The 22,270-nt window shown below is 46.2% G+C and overlaps 1 protein-coding gene across 1 annotated transcript in view; it reads right to left on the bottom strand.

The window, feature by feature from the left end:
- LOC144594671 (interferon-induced very large GTPase 1-like) overlaps positions 1–22,270 on the bottom strand; it is a 127,447-nt gene that overhangs the window by 25,425 nt on the left and 79,752 nt on the right. The gene's annotated exons all lie outside the window — the stretch shown is intronic.

Raw genomic sequence — 22,270 nt, 5'->3', positions numbered from 1 at the left:
CGGCGCGGCTCGGCTGCGGGACGTTTCAGTGCCCGGCGCGGCTCGGCTGCGGGACGTTTCGGTGCCCGGTGCGGCTCGGCTGCGGGACGTTTCGGTGCCCGGCGCGGCTCGGCCGCTGGACTTAACATCGCCCGGTGCGGCCGCGGGACGTTTCGGGCTGTCTGTCCGTGGGTGCGGGGGGAGGAGAGGGGAAGTTTTGTTGCCTCCATCACAGTGAGGGGGTGTTTGGAGTCACTGTGATGGATGTTTGTGTTGGGGTCGTGTGTCCTGTGTTCTTTTCTGTGACTGCTGAAATTTCGTTCGGTGTTGTGCCGAATGACAATAAAGTTTTGTTATGTTATGTTATGTTATAAGGTGGATGTTCACTGTCTTTGGATGGATGCACCCATTCCAAAGTCTCCATATCCTTCCTGTAATGGGACGATGAGAACTGCTCGCGATACTCCAAATATAGCCTGACCAAAGTCCTCTAAAACTGCATTATAACTTGCTGACTCTTACACACAATGTCCCAACCTATTAGAGCAGGCACACCATAGACTGAGGATAAAGATGTCATTGATATGATTGTTGCAAGATGGTCATGCCAAGGATGCAGGCAGTTTCAGGCAGAGTACCAGGAATGGGAGTAGGCAGTGCAGGTCCCCTGTAAACACCCCCCTCGACAACAGGTATGGCCTTTGGATACTGTTGGTGGAGATCACCAGTCAGGGCAGTGCAGCAGCAGCAGTCAGGTCTGTGGTGTTCAGCCTGGCTCTGACACACAGTGGGGAAGGATGAAGGGATGAGGTCCTGCAGAATGAATACAGGGAGTTTGGCAAAAGGTTAAAAAGCAGGAGTACAAAGATAGTGGTGGTGGCTCGTGGTAGCCACCAATAGCATGGTTGTGCAGTCTTTAGTCTTGCACAAAAACCTATGGACGGGAGAGATGAAGGTGGAGAGGTTGTTACACACGAGCAACCCCACTCTCGGCCGCAGGAGGTGGATTCCAGTGGCACGGTTAGACGTTACGGCTGGAAACTCCCTTGGCTTCACTGGATGGCCATGTCTTCTTCGTGCTTTGAAATGCCCTTTGCACTCCACAGTGCGTTGCTGAGCCGCCCTCTCGGCTGTTGAACCCTCCAGTGGATTTCTTCCACCCAATTTGCCAGCACAGACCTTGCATGCTGGGCTGAGCAAGTCCATGAACTCACTGAGGGTCTGAGACCCGTCAGTTACCCTCGTGTGGTTTAGCACGTCAGCTGAAGCAGTTTTCCAGGGTGTGGCCATTGCCGCATGCTAACAGCTTCTTGGAGCCACAGGTGAGAGCTGGGTGCCAGATGGGGACCAAAGGTGGACAAACTACCCTCAAAGCACCATGACATGACCCCCATCAGAGTTGCTACCCCTCCCTGAGCACTCCCACAGAGAGAGTAATCTCCGCATTACTCCCAATGCCACATGCTGGTGAAGGTAGCAAGGGGAAGTTAAGGGCCTATCCCACTTAGGCGATTTTAAGGCGACTGCTGGTGACTAGGCTGTCGCCGACAGTTCGCGGGCATGATCGTGGGGAGTCTTCCAAAAATAGTAGTGGATCTCGGCGCGTCGCTGAGAAATCATCCGGTTTGAAATTTCTCGGTGACAGCTGGCTTGTCGGCAGGTATCACTGCTTATTGTGGGCACTGGCACATTCTGTCCCCAGGTTTGCAAGGTTGCCGCCTGTACTTTATCATGACATCTCATTCAGAGTTTTTGAATAAAGTTGATTTTGGTGATTTTTAAAAAGGCAGGTGTCGGAATTTATTGAATTTCTAAGTACTTTCTCATGACATCTCATTCAAAGATTATAGTCACATTTGTTTTGACCATTAAAACCAAACGCTGACACACACACTGCGCGATGAGACACTTTTCATTCATTTATTTAGATCAATGAGGCAAGCACATCCACAGGCATTTCACTACGTTTATTAAAGGCCAAAGCTCACACGTAGACAGACACTACTAACACAAAGATAAACTGAGTTTTACTGCTATGCTGTTTGTAGGGGGTATGGCACACCTGACCATAAGGACAGCAAGGTCCGGCCAGACCATTTCACACGTCACTGTACTTTGTGCTTGCCTCATTGATATAGTCGGATAATTGCGCTCGGCCGTGTTCACGCGTCGTGATGCATATGCAACCGGTCTCTCGTCTTGCATCAGGACCGCTCCAAATCCACTGTTGGAAGGGTCTGTGGCAATTGAAACGGGTGCGTTCACATCGTACAGTTTGAGTACGGGTGGCGATGTGAGAAGACACTTCAGCTTGTCTACTGCCTGTCTGTGCTTCTGCTCAAAATGCCATGCTACTCCTTTTTCTGTTAGCTGTCTAAGTGGGGCGGTGAAGGGGGAGATGTGATGTAAGTAAAGTAAAGGGGGAGATGTGATGTATATGTAATATAAATGCCAGTGCCCCCTGGAGGCCAAAAGCAGAAGCTGGCAAATGTGTTTTTGCCTCGTGTCTGAGGCCAGGTGTTTTTCTAGAAGTTTCCTGGGGCGGAGGTTTATTAAAATCTACTTCCAAGATGTCGGACGTATATTCATTGTGACCCTAGTCACAACAGGGCCTTACAGCGGACATTACAGTGTCTATGTGTGAGCTTTGGCCTTTAATAAACGTAGTAAAATGCCTGTGGATGTGCTTGCCTCATTGATCTAAATAAATGAATGAAAAGTGTTCTCATAGCACAGTGCGTGTGTCAGCGTTTGATTTTAATGGTCAAAACGAATGCGACTAGAATCTTTGAATGAGATGTCATGATAATGTACTTAGAAATTCAATAAATTCAGACACCTATTTTTTTTTAAATCACCAAAATCAACTTTATTCAAAAACAATATATTCCTATTAAAGATGGATAACTGCATGCCAAAATCTTTGTTTTTAAACAAACACTTCACACGAATGCAAAATTTACCTAGAAGTTTCACTGGACGGACCTTGCTGTGGGTTTGTTCACGTGTGAGCTGTGCTTGTGACACCTCCACATAAGTGCAGGTTTTTGTTGGTTGTCTTGCTTGCCGTGGTCCCTGTCATAGTGGACGCCCTAGGTAGCGAAGACTGAGTCGCCGGTTGTCATCAGCTTGCTGTCGCCTATGTGGTAGGTTCTCTTACCTTGTCGCGGGCATTATCGTGGACATTGTCACTAGGGTTAATTTTTTAGGCGATCTCCTACGACTTTGACAGTCGCCGGCAGTCGCTTAAAAAATCGCCTAAGTGGGACAGGCCCTTTAGGACAAGTGAATGCATGGCTGAGGAGATGGTGCAGCAGACAGCCATTTAGAAGATTGTATCATTGGGATCTGTTCTGGGGCAGAGGCGACCTGTACAAGAGGGATGGGTTACAGCTGAACTGGAGGGGGACCTCATGCTGGGCAGCTTTGCTACAGCTAGAGGATGGTTTACACTGACTCAAATTACTCCGTTTTGTTTATTGTCACGTGTACAGTGAAGAGCTTTTATAGACAATAGACAAAAGGTGCAGGAGTAGGCCATTCGGCCCTTCGAACCAGCACCACCATTCAACAATGTGACCATGGCTGATCATCCACAATCAGTACCCCATTCCTGCCTTCTCCCCATACCCCCTGACTCCGCTATCATTAAGAGCTCTATCTAACTCTCTTGAAAGCATCCAGAGAATTGGCCTCCATTGCCTTCTGAGGCAGAGAATTCCACAGATTTATGACTTCATACACTTCACCTCCAATTTCCATCCTGCCCTTAAATATACCTGGACTATCTCCGACATCTCCCTCCCGTTTCTGGACCTCACCATCTCCATCACAGGAGACAGACTAGTGACGGACATTTACTATAAACCCACTGACTCGCACAGCTATCTGGACTACATTTCTTCCCACCCGGTCCCCTGCAAAAAGTCTATCCCCAACTCCCAATTCCTCCGTCTATGCCGCATCTGCGCCCGGGATGAGGTGTTTCACACTAGGGCTTCCGAGATGTCCTCGTTCTTCAGGAAACGGGGCTTCCCCTCCTCCATTATAGATGAGGCTCTCACTAGGGTCTCTTCTACATCCCGCAGCTCCACTCTTGCTCCCCCTCCCCCCACTCGCAACAAGGACAGAATCCCCCTCGTTCTCACCTTCCACCCCACCAGCCAACGGTTCCAACATATCATCCACCAACATTTCCATCACCTACAACGGGACCCCACCACTGGCCATATCTTCCCATCCCCTCCCCTCTCTGCGTTCCACAGAGACTGTTCCCTCCGTAACTCCCTGGTCCACTCGTCCCTTCCTACCCAAACCACCCTTTCCCCTGCAACCGCACGAGATGCAACACCTGTCCCTTTACTTCCCCCCTCAACTCCATCCAAGGACCCAAACAGTCTTTCCAGGTGAGACAAAGGTTCACCTGCACCTCCTCCAACCTCATCTATTGCATCCGCTGCTCTAGATGTCAACTTATTTATATCGGCGAAACCAAGCGCAGGCTCGGCGCTCGGTCCGCATTAACAAAACTGATCTCCCGGTGGCCGAGCACTTCAACTCCCCCTCCCATTCCCAGTCTGACCTTTCTGTCATGGGCCTCCTCCAGTGCCATAGTGAGGCCCACCGGAAATTGGAGGAACAGCACCTCATATTTCGCCTGGGCAGTTTGCAGCCCGGTGGTATGAACATCGACTTCTCCAACTTTAAACAGTCCCTCTGTCTCTCCCTTCCCCTCCCCCTTCCCAGATCTCCCTCTATCTTCCAGTCTCCACCTATATCCTTCCTTTGTCCCGCCCCCCTGACATCAGTCTGAAGAAGGGTCTCGACCCAAAACGTCACCCATTCCCTCTCTCCAAGATGCTGCCCTCCAGGCAGTTACTCCAGCATTTTGTGATACATTCACAGAAAGGAACTTTAAGAGTGGTCTTCGACTGTGCTGCAGTTTTGAAGGGTAAATCACTTAACTGTCAACTGCTGCAGGGTCCAGACCTAACGAACTCACTCATCGGAGTTCTCATCAGATTCAGACAAGAGCCAGTGGCTTTGAGGGCGGATATCAAGGCAATATTTCATCAGGTCAAGGTATTGGCCTGCTGAGTTACTCCAGCATTTTGTGAATTTTCTTATTCCACAGATTTACAACTCTCTGAATGAAGAAGTTTTTCCTCATCTCCGTTCTAAATGGCCTACCCCTTATTCTTAAACTGTGGCCCCTGGTTCTGGACTCCCCCAACATTGGGAACATGTTTCCTGCCTCTAGTGTGTCCAATCCCCTAATAATCTTATCTGTTTCAATAAGATCCTCTACAAGCCCAGTCAACCCATCTTTCATAGTTTCAAGTTGGGACACTTCTTCAGACTGATTGTAGGACAATGTATGAAGCAAGTAGATGAAACTATAATCAGTTGAACAGTGAAGGTTGACTACAATTACAAAGGGATCTTGATCAATTGGGCCAATGGACTGGAAAAAGGGCAGATGGAGTTAATGCAGATACATGTATTGGTGATCATTTTCCAATGTTCTCTCGACTCTGGATCAGTTCCTGTGTACTGGAGGGTAGCTAATGTAACCCTACTTTTTAAGAAAGAAGGGAGAGAGAAAACAAGCAATTATAGAACAGTTAGCCTTACATCGGTAGTGGCGAAGATGCTTGAGTCAATTATTAAAAATGTTATAGCAGCACATTTAGAAAGCAGTGACAGGATCGGTCAAAGTCAACATGGATTTATGAAGGGGAAATCATGCTTGGCTAATCTTCTAGAATTTTTGTGGATGTAACAAGTAGAATGCATAAGGGAGAGCCAGTGGATGTGGTGTATCTGGACTTTCAAAACGTCTTTGACAAGGTCCCACACAAGAGATTAGTGTGCAAAATTAGAGCACGTTATTGGAGTACTGTGGCGGCTTCCAAGGGTCGGGCCATACCACTACCGACCCCTCGGCACGGGAATGGACCGGTCCAGGGGGGGTGGCCCTTTGCTATGGATATAAAGGACGAGGTTTTGGGCGCGATTTTACTCTGGCAGACTTGACCGGTCTAGCAAACGCAATAAAATCAAACCTCCCGAAATACCCGGCTCCTCGCCTTTATTTCGGGCCTTTTTCGACACGTCACATTGGTGACCCCGAACAGTCCATTGCTGATATAATGGACGCAAAATGGAAAGCCGACCGTTCGTCCGGCCAGGCCACGTCTGTCGACGCAGTATCCATCAAGCACCCGACATTCTGGACCACCCGACCTCGCGTTTGGTTACACTAAGCGGAGGCTCAGTTCCAGCTGCGGGGCATCACAACAGATGACACACGTTTTTTCCACCTGGCGGGATCCCTTGACCAGGACACGGCCGAGGAGGTCACAGAGTTCCTCGAGGACCCACCGGCCCACAATAAGTATAAAGCCCTGAAGGAGCTGCTGCTCCAAACTTACGGAATGACCAGAATGGAACCGTGTGGACCCCATTCTGCAGCCCCTTATATGTTTCAATAAGATCCCCCCTCAGTCTTCTAAATTCCAGCGAGTATAAGCCTAATCTATCCAGTCTTTCTTCATATGAAAGTTCTGCCATCCCAGGGATCAATCTGGTGAACCTTCTCTGTACTCCCTCTAAGGCTGGAATGTCTTTCCTCAGATTAGGAGACCAAAACTGTACACTATACTTATTGAAACATATAAAATTCTTAAGGGGTTGGAGAGGCTAGATGCGGGAAGATTGTTCCCGATGTTGGGGAAGTCCAGAACCAGGGGTCACAGCTTAAGGATAAGGGGGAAGTGTTTTAGGACCGAGATGAGAAAACATTTCTTCACACAGAGTGGTGAGTCTGTGGAATTCTCTGCCACAGAAGGTAGTTGAGGCCAGTTCATTGGCTATATTTAAGAGGGAGTTATATGTGGCCCTTATGGCTAAAGGGATCAGGGGGTATGGAGAGAAGGCAGGTACAGGTTACTGAGCTGGATGATCAGCCATGATCAGCCATGATCATATTGAATGGTGGTGCAGGCTCGAAGGGCCGAATGGCCTACTCCTGCACCAATTTTCTATGTTTCTATGTTTCTATGTTTCTATGTAACTCGTCTTTTCTCCCCGTATTGCCTTCTTAGTCATCTTCTGTTGCTCTTTAAAAGAGTCCCAATCCTCTGGCTTCCCACTCTTCTTTGCTTTGTTGTACTTCTGCCCTTTTATTTTTATGCTGTCCTTGACTTCCCTTGTCAGCCACGGGTGTCTCTTACTCCCCTTAGAATCTTTCCTCCTCTTTGGGATAAATTGATCCTGCAACTTCTGCATTATTCCCAGCAATACCTGCCATTGCTGTTCCACCGTTTTCCTTGCAAGGGCCTCCTTCTAGTCAATTCTGGCCAGCTCCTGCCTCATGCCTCTGTAATCCCCTTTGCTATACTGTAATACTGACACTTCCGATTTTCCCTTCGCCCTCTCAATTTGTAGAGTAAAACTTATCATATTGTGGTCACTGCATCCTAATGGCTCTTTTACCTCGAGTCCCCTTATCAGATCAGATTCATTACACAACACTAAATCCAGAATTGCCTTCTCCCTGGTAGGCTCCAGTACAAGCTGTTCTAAGAATCCATCTCGGAGACACTCCACAAACTCTCTTTCCTGGGGTCCATTACCAACCTGATTTTCCCAGTCTACCTGCATGTTGAAATCTCCCATAACCACCGTAGCATTACATTTACGACATGCCAATTTTAGCTCCTCGTTCAACTTGCACCCTATGTCGAGGCTACTGTTTGGGGGCCTGTAGATAACTCCCATTAGGGTCTTTTTACCCTTACAATTCCTCATTTCTACCCATACTGATTCTACATCTCCTGATTCTATGTCACCCCTTGCAAGGGAGTGAATATCATTCCTCACCAACAGAGCGACCCCACCCCCTCTGCCCACCTGTCTGTCTTTTTTATATGTTGTGTACCCCTGAATATTCAGTTCCAAGCCCTGGTCCTCTTGTAGCCATGTCTCAGTGATTCCCACAACATCATACTTGCCAATGTCTAACTGAGCCTCAAGCTCATCCACTTTATTTTTTATACTTTGCGCATTTAAATACAACACTTTAATTTCGGTATTCACCTCCCCTCTCACACCGGTCACAATTGGCCCTGACCTTACTCTCTTATCCCTTCTAGAACTTCCCTTCCCATTCATTTGAGAGTCCTTTGCAATTTCTCCTCTATTCGCTTCCCCATTAACTCCATCTTCATATTCCCAGTTTGTCAGCCCCTCCCCCCCACTACTTAGTTTAAAGCCACACGTGTAGCACTAGCAAACCTACCTGCCAGAATGTTGGTCCCCCTGCTGTGAAGGTGTAACCCGTCCCTTTTGTACAGGTCACCCCTACCCCAGAACAGATCCCAGTGGTCTAGAAGTCTAAATCCCTGCTCCCTGCACCAGCCCCTCAGCCATACATTCATATCCCCGATCTCTCTATTCCTGCCCTCACCAGCACGATGTACAGGTAGCAGTCCAGAGACAACCACCTTCGACGTCCTTCTTCTCAGTCTTCTTCCTAACTCAAACCAAACTGTGATGCATTCCAATAAGCTGGTGAGATTTGTTGGGGACATTATTGTTGGGAATTTTGAAAATTATAAGGAAGATGAGTAGATTATAATATGGTTAGCCCTCGAGTTCACAAACTAGGGAAGTATGGTGGGAAAGATGGCCAACATAGAATGTTAGGCTTCACAATACAGTTTAATTAAAATAGCTAAAACTAATACATTATGCTGAAAAGCAGGGTTCCTTATTTATTGAAGGTGGGAGAGTCCTTTGCAGTTCTGTATAGGTTCTTATCTGTTGCAATCTTCAGATTACAGCTGCTCTTTGTCACTGTGTTAAAAAGTGGGGTTACACTGGCTACCCTCCAGTCCACAGGAACTGGTCCAGAGTCGAGAGAACATTGGAAAATGATCACCAATGCATCCATGATTTCTAGGGCCACCTCCTTGAGTACTTATTGTTTCCCATTATAAATTCACCTGTTTCTGATTGTAAAGGACCTACATTTGTCTTCACTAATCTTTTCCTTTTTTACATATCTAAAGTCGCTTTTACAGTCAGTTTTTATATTACCCACAAGCTTTCTTTCATGCTCTTTTTTCCCCCTCTTAATTAACCCCTTTGTCCTCTGTTGAATTCTAAATTTCTCAGAGTCCTCCGGTTTGCTGTTTCCTCTGACCAATTTATATGCCTCTTCCCTGGATTTAACACTATCCTTGATTTCCTTCATTAGCCACAGTTGAGCCTCCTTCCCCATTTTATTTTTTTGCCAAACATGGATGAACAATTTTTGGAGTTCATCCATCCGATCTTTAAATCTTTGCCATTGCATCTCCACCGTCAATTTGCCAGTCTATCCTAGCCAATTCCCGTCTCCTACCTTCAAAGTCTCCTTTCTTGAAATACAGGACCCGAGTCTCAGAATTAAATCATGTCACTCTCCTCCTAATGCAGAATTCCTCCATATTATGGTCACTATTGCCCAAGGGGCTTTGCACAAAGAGATCGCTAGCTAATCCTTCCTCATTACACAATACCCAGTCTAGAATGGCGTGTCCTCTAGTCAGTTCCTCTACATATTGGCTTAAAAAACCATCCCGTATACATTCCAGAAAATCCGCCTCCTCAGCGCTGTTACCAATTTGGTTGGACCAATCTACATGTAGATTATGCCTCAGAAGGCAGTGGAGGCCAATTCTCTGAATGCATTCAAGAGAGAGCTAGATAGAGCTCTTAAGGATAGCGGAGTCAGGGGGTATGGGGAGAAGGCAGGAACGGGGTACTGATTGAGAATGATCAGCCATGATCACATTGAATGGCGGTGCTGGCTCGAAGGGCCGAATGGCCTCCTCCTGCACCTATTGTCTATTGTCTATTAAAATCACCCATAGACACAAAATGGAGGTGTAATTCAGCATCTCAGGAATGAAGGAATGGGTGACGTTTCGGGTCGAGACCCTTCTTCAGAACCGAACCGACCCCACCTGAAACTCCTTCTCTCCAGAGATGCTGCCTGTCCCGCTGAGTTACTCCTGCACTTTGTGTCTATCTTCGATTTAAAGCAGTATCTGCAGTTGAGAAAGTGATGATGAGCAGCCTGAGAGTCAGACAGCAGGGAAAGAGGCCCTGCGGCTCAACCAATCCATGCTGACCAAAATGCCCCATCTGGAGTAGTCCCACCTGCCCATATCCCTCTGAACATTTTCCCTGAATAACCACGCACCTCAGTTTGACCAGTTTTACCAGGATTCCTTCATGCCAGACAAATTAATTCTGCCTTCCGGTTCAGGGCAGTCAATCATACATCCCCTCTGGAATTCAGCTCTCTGGTCCAGGTTTGGATCAAGGCTGTGATGAAGTTTGGAGTCCAGTGGTACCGGCAAATCCCAAACTGCCCATTAATGAGCAGGCTATTGGGGAGTAATTGCTACTTGATTGCTCTGTTGACAACAGCTTCCATTGCTTTGTTGATGACTGAGAGTCGGCTGTTTGGGCCGTAATTAGCTGGATTGTACTGACTTGCCTTTTGTGAATAGGACATACCTAGGATATTTTCCACATTGTCACATAGATTTCTATGTTGTAAATGCACCATAATTGGTTGGCAATAGGCAAAACGTGTTCTGGAGCACACGTCCTCAGAGCTAAACAGGTATGTTGTTTGCTCCCAAAGCAAGAGGTCTCAGCCATTGCTTGATATCCCATGGAATGAATCTAACTGGCAGCCTTCTGCGATGGTGGTAACTCTGGCAGAATCAGTGTTCTACCATCTATTCGGCAGTTCTGGATGGATACATATTTGGATGTTTCAGCCTTTCCTTGAGCACTCACATGCTCAGCCCCACTATCATTGAGAATGCCTAGAAGCCTCTTCAGCTGCTAATTATCCACCATATCTAAGGAACAGATTAAGGCAATTTGGCCCATCAAGTCTACTCCACTATTCAATCATGGCTGATCTATCCTGAACACACTGATCAGCCATCCAAGATAGCTGAACATTCCCATAAATCTCCTCTACCTGCCTACCAGTTTAATGACATTCTTCCTAATGCAGAGCAATGAGAAATGTACACTGTGCTTTAAATGTGACCTTACTAACGTCTTGTTCTTGATTAGTACGGGTATCAGGGGTTATAGACAATAGACAATAGGTGCAGGAGTAGGCCATTCAGCCCTTCGAGCCAGCACCGCCATTCAATGCGATCATGGCTGATCACTCTCAATCAGTACCCCGTTCCTGCCTTCTCCCCATACCCCCTCACTCCGCTATCCTTAAGAGCTCTATCCAGCTCTCTCTTGAAAGCATCCAACGAACTGGCCTCCACTGCCTTCTGAGGCAGAGAATTCCACACCTTCACCACTCTCTGACTGAAAAAGTTCTTCCTCATCTCCGTTCTAAATGGCCTACCCCTTATTCTTAAACTGTGGCCCCTTGTTCTGGACTCCCCCAACATTGGGAACATGTTTCCTGCCTCTAATGTGTCCAATCCCCTAATTATCTTATATTTTTCAATAAGATCCCCCCTCATCCTTCTAAATTCCAGTGTATACAAGCCCAATCGCTCCAGCCTTTCAACATACGACAGTCCCGCCATTCCGGGAATTAACCTAGTGAACCTACGCTGCACGCCCTCCATAGCAAGAATATCCTTCCTCAAATTTGGAGACCAAAACTGCACACAGTACTCCAGGTGCGGTCTCACCAGGGCCCGGTACAACTGTAGAAGGACCTCTTTGCTCCTATACTCAACTCCTCTTGTTATGAAGGCCAACATTCCATTGGCTTTCTTCACTGCCTGCTGTACCTGCATGCTTCCTTTCATTGACTGATGCACTAGGACACCCAGATCTCGTTGAACCCCTCCTCCTAACTTGACACCATTCAGATAATAATCTGCCTTTCTATTCTTACTTCCAAAGTGAATAACCTCACACTTATCTACATTAAACTGCATCTGCCATGTATCCGCCCACTCACACAACCTGTCCAAGTCACCCTGCAGCCTTATTGCATCTTCCTCACAATTCACACTACCCCCCAGCTTAGTATCATCTGCAAATTTGCTAATGGTACTTTTAATCCCTTCGTCTAAGTCATTAATGTATATCGTAAATAGCTGGGGTCCCAGCACCGAACCTTGCGGTACCCCACTGGTCACTGCCTGCCATTCCGAAAGGGACCCATTTATCCCCACTCTTTGCTTTCTGTCTGTCAACCAATTTTCTATCCATGTCAGTACCCTACCCCCAATACCATGTGCCCTAATTTTGCCCACTAATCTCCTATGTGGGACCTTGTCGAAGGCTTTCTGAAAGTCGAGGTACACCACATCCACTGACTCTCCCCTGTCAATTTTCCTAGTTACATCCTCAAAAAATTCCAGTAGATTTGTTAAGCATGATTTCCCCTTCGTAAATCCATGCTGATTCGGAATGATCCTGTTACTGCTATCCAAATGGGAATGGGAAGAAGGCAGGAGTATGGGCTTAGGAGGGAGATCAGCCATGAATGAATGGCGGAGTAGACTTGATGGGCCGAATGGCCTAATTCTGCTCCTATCACTTATGACCTCATGAACATGACATCACAACTCTTGTTCTCAGTATATTGACCGATGTGCTGTCAACTGATTCCCACTCTATCTACTTAAGTTGCCATTTCCAGGTAGTTATGAACTTGGACCCCAAGATTCCTCAGTGCCATTCATTGTATATTTCCCCTTACATTTGATCTCCCAAATTGCAGCACTTCACACTTGTTTGTATTAAACTCCATCAGCCATTTCTCCGCCCATTTCTGTAGCTAATCTATATCCCGCCCGATACCTTGACAGCCTTCCTCACAGTCAACGACCCCAACAATCTCAATGGCATCGGCAAACTTAATAACCAACCCAGCTACGATTACATCCAGGTCATTTTTATATATCATAAACAGAAAGTTATGTTAACATTGTACATCTTGGTCAGCTCCTGACTGTATGTCAGAATATCAGAAATACAGAATAAAACCTGCTGTCTATTCCAGCATTTTCTAACTTCATTCCTTGGTCATTTTGTGGAGATGGTGCGGAGGGGGGTCTGTGTGATGGACTGGGCAACCTCTTCACTACTTCCCTTCTCACAGTCCTTGTGAAAACTGAAATCTCCCATTGTACGTGTGTAAGAAGGAACTGCAGATGCTGGTTTAAACCAAAGATTATACCACTGATTGTGCTCCACGGTTGCCTAATCTCTATTACCAGCAGGTCTCTCCCACTAGAACCATGCATCGGTTCCAGTGTCACACCCAGTTCCACTTCAACAACATTGCTGACATTATAAACATTTATGCATTTACATATTAAAAATATCTTGATCGGGCGTTTGATTTGGCAAGAAACTGGTTGCACAGCAAAGTTGTCCTATTACATACAGACGTGTATGGCAGTTGTTTTTTCTTTATTTTCCAGGTCAGGGTTTGATAGGGATTTTGCTTCCTATTCCAACTTGCCCTGGAGAAGGTGGTGGTGAGTTGATTTTTTTAACGATTTGAATGGATTTTGTCTCTACAGCTATCGTGCTACAATGCTGAGAACTATATTCTGAACACTGGCTCTTCCTGTTTGCTCTATCTATTGTATTTGAGTTTGACTCGCTGGTATTCGTATATGGTATACCTGATCTGTTCGGATGGCATGAAAAACAAAGCTTTTCATGAACGTTGTTACACATGACAATAATAAACCTAAAGCGAAACCTCCTGCTGGTCAAGGACCTCTCAGTGATATGGGATATAGATCTCGTGGTGATGAGGAGTGGCAGTGTACTCCCAAGTCGGGATGGTATGTGACATGAGGGGATAGCTGCAAATGGTGGCATTCTCATGCTGTTGCTCTATTTTTTTAATACAAAACGGACATATTTTTCTTTACAAAGTTGGAGCATTGCCAAATGTTTGCTTCACCCACATTAGGTTCTGCGTGGTAGGCTGCCCAGGAAGGTCAGAGCGTATGGGATCCAGAGATAGCTGATAAAAAACTTATGGGTAAAACATTGGCTTCATGGAAGGAAGCAGGGTGATGGTCTGAGGGCATCTCTGATGTCCTGGTATGGAACATCTCATCTTGGGCCCAGATGCGGCGTAGATGGAGGAATTGGAAGTAGGGGATAGAGTGTTTGCAGGAAGCAGGGTGGGAAGAAGTGTAGTTGAGATAGTTGTGAGAGTCAGTGGGTTTGTAATAGACGTCAGTCGATATTCTATTTCCTGTGATGGAGACTGAGGTCAAGAAAGGAGAGGGAGGTTTCGGAGATAGTCCAAATTAATTTGAGTGTAGGATGGAAATTGGTGGTGAAGTTAATGAAGTTGGGAGATCATGTTACAGTTAATAATAATATAATAATAATATATTCCTTTATTGGTCCCGTACCGGGGAAATTTGCAGTGTTACAGCAGCAAAGTGGATAACAAGAGAGCAAGAGAACATTCATTATAAATAAAAGATACCTAGATTGTCATTTGTTTCCGAGTGTTATTAGCTGTTATTGTTGACTCGTCTGCTGGGAGCAGTGCTGGTTGTGCAATAAGTAAGGTATTGATGAGTATTTAGAAAATTGTGTTCAGTTTTGGTTTTTATAGGAAAGATGTCAAGCTGGAAAGGGTGCAGAGATTTCAAGTCAAGTCAAGTCAAGTCAAATTTATTTGTCACATACACATACTCGATGTGCAGTGAAATGAAAGTGGCAATGCCTGCGGGTTGTGCACAAAAATAATTACAGTTACAGCATATAAATAAAGTTAATAAGTTACTAAACATAGCACAAAAAGTGTCGACAAAAATTTAGTCTCTGGGGTTATCAAAGTTGACAGTCCTGATGGCCTGTGGGAAGAAGCTCCGTCTCATCCTCTCCGTTTTCACAGCGTGACAGCGGAGGCGTTTGCCTGACCGTAGCATCTGGAACAGTCCGTTACTGGGGTGGCAGGGGTCCCTCATGATCTTGTTTGCTCTGGATCTGCACCTCCTGATGTATAGGTCCTGCAGGGGGACGAGTGTAGTTCCCATGGTGTGTTCTGCCGAACGCACTACTCTCTGCAGGGCCATCCTGTCCTGGGCAGAGCTGTTCCCAAACCAGACTGTAATGTTGCCGGACAGGATGCTCTCTACAGCCCCAGAGTAGAAGCAATGAAGGATCCTCAGCGACACTCTGAATTTCCTCAGTTGTCTAAGGTGGTAAAGGCGCTGCTTAGCCTTACCCACCAGTGCGGCAATGTGCGTTGCCCACGTCAGATCCTCTGTAAGGATGGTGCCAGAACTCAAGAGCCTGAGTTATAGGGAGAGATTGAACAGGCTAGGACTTTATTCCTTGGAGCACAGGAGGATGAGGGATGATATTTTTGAGGTATAAAATGCATAAAAACGTAGAAAATAGGTGTAGGAGGCCATTCGGCCCTTCGAGCCAGCACTGCCATTCATTGTAATCATGGCTGATCATCCCCAATCAATAACCCATGCCTGCCTTCTCCCCATATCCCTTGATTCCACTAGCCCCTAGAGCTCTATCTAACTCTCTTAAATCCATCCACTGGTTTGGCTTCCACTGCCCTCTGTGGGGGAAAATTCCACAGATTCACAACTCTCTGGGTGAAAAAGTTTTTCCTCACCTCAGTTTTAAATGGCCTCCCATTTATTCTAAGACTGCGGCCCCTGGTTCTGGACTCACCCAACATTGGGAACATTTTTCGTGCATCTAGCTAGTCCAGTCCTTTTATAATTTTATATGTTTCTATAAGATCCTCTCTCATCCTTCTAAACTGCAGTGAATACAAGCCTAGTCTTTTCAATCTCTCCTCATATGACAGTCCCACCATCCCAGCGATCAATCTCGTGAACCTACGCTGCACTGCCTCAATTACAAGGATGTCCTTCCGCAAATTAGGAGACCAAAACTGTACACAATACTCCAGATGTGGTCTTACCAGGGTCCTATACAACTGCAGAAGAACCTCTTTACTCCTATATTGAAATTCTCTTTTTATGAAAGCCAACATTCCATTAGCTTTCTTCACTGCCTGCTGTACCTGCATGCCAACCTTCAGTGAATGGTGTTCAAGGACACCCAGGTCTCGCTGCACCTCCCCTTTACCTAACCTAACACCATTGAGATAATAATCTGCCTCCTTGTTTTTGCCGCCAAAGTGGATAACCTCACATTTATCTATATTATACTGCATCTGCCACGCATCTGCCCACTTATCATGAGAGGAATAGATAGGGTGAGTGCACAGAGTCTTTTGCCCAGAGTAGGGGAGTAGAGAATCTATGGACATCATTTAGGGTGAGGAGGGAAATATTTAATAGCAACTTGAGGGGTAACATTTTTATGGAATGAGCTGCTAGAGGAGGTAGTTGAGGCAGGTACCATCGCAACGTTTAAGAAACATTTAGACAAGTACATGGATAGGATAGGTTTAGTGGGATATGGGCCAAACTCAGGTGGGACTAGCTTACATGGGGGATATAGGTTAACATGAACAAGTTGGGCCGAATGGGCTGTCACTCAGCTGGTCAGACAGCATCTCTGGAGAAAAGGAATAGATGACACTTTGGGTCAAGAGCCTTCTCAGACTGATAATCTGACACGCTACCTATCAATGTTCTCCAGAGTTACTTCAGCATTTTGTGTCGTCCTACATCTCATATTTGTCAGAGTCAAATTCCATTTGTAATTCCTTGACCTACCTTCCCTTAAGTATAGCAGCGTGTCTTAATAACTACCATCCATTGGCTCTGTCATCCAACATTATGATGGACACAAAATGCGGGACAGCTCAGCGGGACAGGCAGCATATTTGGAGAAGGAATGGGTGACTTTTCGGGTCGAGACCCCAACATTATAAAGTGCATTGAGAGACTGGTGATGGCACACATTAACTGCCATCTTCCTGGTCCTAAACTCATTTCTGGAACACCTAGACAACAAGGTCAGACTATTGACTATAACTCTGCTTTCAACACCAAAATCCCATCCAAACTCCAGGACCTAGGAATCAGCTGTGCCACTGGGTCTGCAACTTTCTGGCCCTCAGACTTTAATCTCTGGGGATAGGTGACAACTCCTCCTCCACAATAACATCAACATCGGTTCCCCGCAAGGATCAGTCCCCTACTATACACCCTTTACACTTACAAATGTACGGCCGAATTCAGCTCCAATTCCATCTACAATTTTGCAGACAATACCACTGTGGTGGGCTGAATCACGAACAATAATAAGATAGAGTACAGGAAGGAGAAGGAGAATTTAGTGATATGGTGCCAGAATGATATCCTTGCCGTTAATATTACCAAAGATCTGTCGAGGACCAACCACAAGGAGGGGATGTTGCTTCATTAATTAAGGTGAATGTCAAAGCTGTAGTCCAAAATTGATTGTTCGTCCAGTGAGGTTATATGGGTGGAGCTGAGAAATGAAAAGGGGTTGACCGCCTTGTTGGGAGTGTACTACAGTTGCCAAAATAGTCAACGGGAATTACAAGAGCAAATATGCCAGGAGATTGCAGGCACCTGCAAGACTGATTAGTATGTCATGAAAAGGACTTGAAAATTGCATCAAAACCTGGCAACTCTTGTATGCTGTCTCAGTATACTATTCCTGCGCATGTACTGTATCTAAGATGTGCCATGTATAATACTACTTTCACTAAACTGTATGCAAATATGAATTTCACTGTCTCTCAGTACATGTGACAATAAAGGAACCAGTGACCATTGACCAAAACGGGGCAGGAGACAGTTCAGGCGATTAACATGAAGGTAACGAGAAAGAGGGTGACTTGAGAGAGAATAGGGCTCTTAGAAACCAAAGCTGTCATCTCTGTGTGGAGCTACAGGAGGTGGGTAAAATCCTCAATCAGTATTTCTCCTGTTTTTACTATGGAGAAAGACATGAAGACTGTGGAACGTGGGACAGTTAATGGAAGTGTCTTGAGAACAGTCAGTATTACGGTCGAGGAGATGCTGAACGTCCTAAGGTATGGAGGAAGACAAATCTCCAGAGCTTTTGTCCGATATTGCAGGGACGCTGGCTGAAATATATGAATCATCATTAGGTTTAGTTTAGAGATACAGCACTGAAACAGGCCCTTCGGCCCACCGAGCCTGCACCGACCTGCGATCCCCACACATTAACACTATCTTGCACACTTATATCAAGCCAATTTACCTACATACCTGTATGTCTTTGCAGTGTGGAAGGAAACCGAAGATCTTGGAGAAAACCCATGTGGTCACGGGGAGAACGTACAAACTCCGTACAGACAACACCTGTGGTCGGGATCGAACCCGGGTCTCTGGCACTGCAAGCTCAGTAAAGCAGCAACTCTACCACTGTGCCACAGCTAAACAAAGGTACCAGAGGGCAGGGGGGATGCTAATGTTTTGCCTTTATTTAACAAGGGCTGCAAGGAAAAGTCTGGGACCTATAGACCAGTGAGTCTAACACATGTTACGGCAAGTAACTGGAGATTTTTAAGAGGGATTAGAAAAAAATTGGATAAACAGGTGCTAATTAGGGATGGACAGATTGGTTGTAATCACAGTAAAGTGGGTGGTATTGTAGACAGTGAAGATGGTAATCAAAAATTACAGCAGGTTCTTGATCAGTTGGACAAGTGGGCTGAGGAATGGCTAATGGGGTTTAATGCAGATAAGTATGAGGTGTTGCATTTTGGGAAGTCAAACCACAGCAGGACCTTCACAGTGAATGGCAGTGCTCTGGGTAGTATTGTAGACACTAGGATTCTAGGATCTAGGATTGCAGGTACATAATTCCTTGAAAGTGGCATCACAGGTAGATAGGGTGATTAAGAAGGCTACCATCATCGGTCAGGGTATTGAATATAGAACTTGAGATGTTATGTTACAGTTGTACAAGATGTTGCTGAGTTACTCCATCATTTTGTATCTCTCTTCACTGTATTATCCATGCCTTTTAAATATCATCCGAGGACCTGACAACTACCACTCTGCAGCTCTTTCCATATACCACATCCAATGTGTGAAAAGGTTACCCCTCAGGTTCCTCTTCAATCTTTCTCCTCTCAACTGAAAACTGTGTCGTCTGGTTCTTGATTCCCCTACTCTGGGTAAAAGGCTGTGTATTCACCATATCTAATCCCCCTCATGATGTCATATACCTCTATAAGGTCACCCCACAGCCTCCTACACTGGGGAATAAAGTCCTCTACATACATTACAATCAGTAAGAGCCCCAGCACGGATCCTTGTGGGACACTAGTCACAGGCATCCAGTCGCAAAAACAACCCCCTAGCATCATCCTCTGCTGCATATTACCAAGGTTCTTTTGGTTCAGTTTGCTAGCTTGCCCTGGATCTCTGCAGTAATGTCCTGGGGCTCTGGTGATTGTCTTTCCACAGGCACATCAATCTTCACTTGCCTGAGGTAGGACTTGAACCACTCAATTGTATTCACTCTGATATCCATTGACTTTGTTGTTACCAGGACTTCTTGATGTCAAACTCAGTCAAATGCTGCCATGAAGTAAAATCACCTTCACCATACCTCTCAAACTCAGCTCTTGAATTCATGCGGTCTGAAGACAAGTGATCTGGACTGGGCAATCTGATCATATGGGCACAGTATTTATTCGTGTCAGCGCCATGAATTGCGCAGTAGGGCAAGACCAATGTGGTTATGTTCCTGGACTAATAACCAGAGGTTCAAACTATTCATCTACATACATCAATCAATAAATAAAATTGGCAGCTGGTTTGAATATCCATCTGGTTTGCCAAGTTCTGAGAGTTTTGCAACATTCTCCCATTTCTCTTCCTCTGTCATTCCTACTGCTCTCTGTGTTTTAACCCAGACTCGCTACCACAGCCACATGTGTTCCTTGGCACTTGCCTACGCCTCCAGCAGTCTGAAGAAGGGTCCAAACCTGAAATGTCACCCATTCTTTTTCTCCAGTGATACGGCCTGACCTACTGAGTTACTCCAGCACTTTGTGTCTATCTTTGGTTCACCAAAGTCCTTCTACAGTTTTGATCTACATATGATTCCAGACCAATGTACAGTCACTGATCAATAATTATGTTATTGAATGGTGGAGCAGATGCAAGGGGCTGAATAATCGACTCTTGCTTCTATTTCTAATGTTTTCATATGCAGATGAGTCTTACCTGCCTCTTCATTCCAGCAACAGTTCAGGATCGACAATAAACACGTGTTGTCACCGAAGCCCATATCCTGTGAATGAGCCAGTGTTTTACTTTCTCCCTAAAATACCTTATCGTTCCTCAGCCCCACACGGTCAGATTTTACCTTCTCCCTAAAATCAACCGCCTCAAATTTTCCACTCCCCTGACCCAGTCTAACCTCTCCCCTCCTGAATGTACAGCCCTCCACTCACTCTGCAACAACCCCGACTTAGTCATCAAACCCGCTGACAAGGGAGGTGCCATGGTAGTGTGGCGCGCTGACATCTACCGGACCGAGGCCAGATGACAACTTTCAGACACCTCCTCCTACTTATCCTTGGACCATGATCCCACCAACGAGCACCAGACCTTAATCATCAACACTATCACTGATCTTACCAATTACGGGGCTTTGCCCTCTAATGCCTCCAACCTTATCGTTCCCCAGCCCCACACTGCTCGATTTTACCTTCTCTCAAAAATCACAAACAGAAATGTCCCAGCAGACCCATTGTCTCTGCCTGCTCATGTCCCACCAAATTAATTTCCACCTACCTTTACTCCAGCCTATCCCCCCTGGTCAAATCCCGCCCCACCTATGTCCAAGGCACCTCACATGCTCTCCGTCTCCTCAATAACTTCCGGTTTTCAGGCCCCCACTCCCTCATCTTTACCATGGATGTCCAGTCACTCTACACTTCCATCCCCCACAAGGATGGTCTTGAAGCCCTCCATTTCTTCCTCAACCTTAGAACCAGCCAATCTCCATCTACTAACACTCTTCTCCGCTTAGCAGAGCTGGTTCTTACCCTCAACAACTTCTCCTTCGACGACTCCTACTTCCTCCAAACCCGAGGCGTAGCTATGGGCACTCGCATGGGCCCTAGCTATGCCTGCCTCTTTGTCGGGTACGTCGAACAATCCCTGTTCCAGCCGTACACTGGCCCCATCCCCGAACTCTACCTCCGCTACATCAACGACAGCATTGGTGCCACCTCTTGTACCCATGCAGAACTCACTGACTTCATACATTTCACCAATAATTTCCATCCTGCTCTTAAATATACTTGGACCATCCCTGACATCTCTCTACCGTTTCTGGATCTCACCATCTCCATCACAGGAGACAGACTAGTGACTGACATCTCCTACAAACCTACTGACTCCCACAGCTACCTTGACTACACTTCTTCCCACCCTGTCTCCTGTAAAAAGTCTATCCCCTATTCTCAATTCCTCCGTCTACGCCGCATCTGCACCAGGATGAGGTGTTTCACACTAGACATCGGAGATGTCCTCATTCTTTAGGAAACGGGGTTTCCCCACTCCATTATAGATGAGGCTATCACTAGGGCCTCCATTCGCAACAAGGATAGAGTCCCCCTTGTCCTCACCTTCCACCCCATCATAGAAACATAGAAAATAGGTGCAGGATGAGGCCATTCGGCCCTTTGAGCCAGCACCGCCATTCATTGTGATCATGGCTGATCATCCACAATCAGAAACTTGTGCCTGCCTTCTACCAATATATCCCTTGATTCCACTAGCCCCTAGAGCTCTAACTAACTCTCTCTTAAATCCATCCAGAGATTTGGTCTCCACTGCCCCAAAGTGGGGATAAATGGGTCCCTTTCAGAATGGCAGGCAGTAACTAGTGGGGTACCGCAAGGCTCGGTGCTGGGACCGCAGCTATTTACAATATACATTAATGACTTGGATGAAGGGATTAAAAGTACCATTAGCAAATTTGCAGATGATACAAAGCTGGTTGGTAGTGTGAACTGTGAGGAAGATGCTATGAGACAATAGACAATAGATGCAGGAGTAGGCCATTCAGCCCTTCGAGCCAGCACCGCCATTCAATGCGATCATGGCTGATCACTCTCAATCAGTACCCCGTTCCTGCCTTCTCCCCATACCCCCTCACTCCGCTATCCTTAAGAGCTCTATCCAGCTCTCTCTTGAAAGCATCCAACGAGGTTCTGGTTAAGATGCTAACTGGTTAAGATGCTAACTGCATTTCGTTGTCTCTGTACTTATACACTGCACAATGACAATAA

This window comes from Rhinoraja longicauda, chromosome 1 (assembly GCF_053455715.1).
Source record: "Rhinoraja longicauda isolate Sanriku21f chromosome 1, sRhiLon1.1, whole genome shotgun sequence".
In the NCBI taxonomy this organism is placed as follows: Eukaryota; Metazoa; Chordata; class Chondrichthyes; order Rajiformes; family Arhynchobatidae; genus Rhinoraja; species Rhinoraja longicauda.
This window is presented reverse-complemented; position numbering and strand designations above follow the sequence as displayed.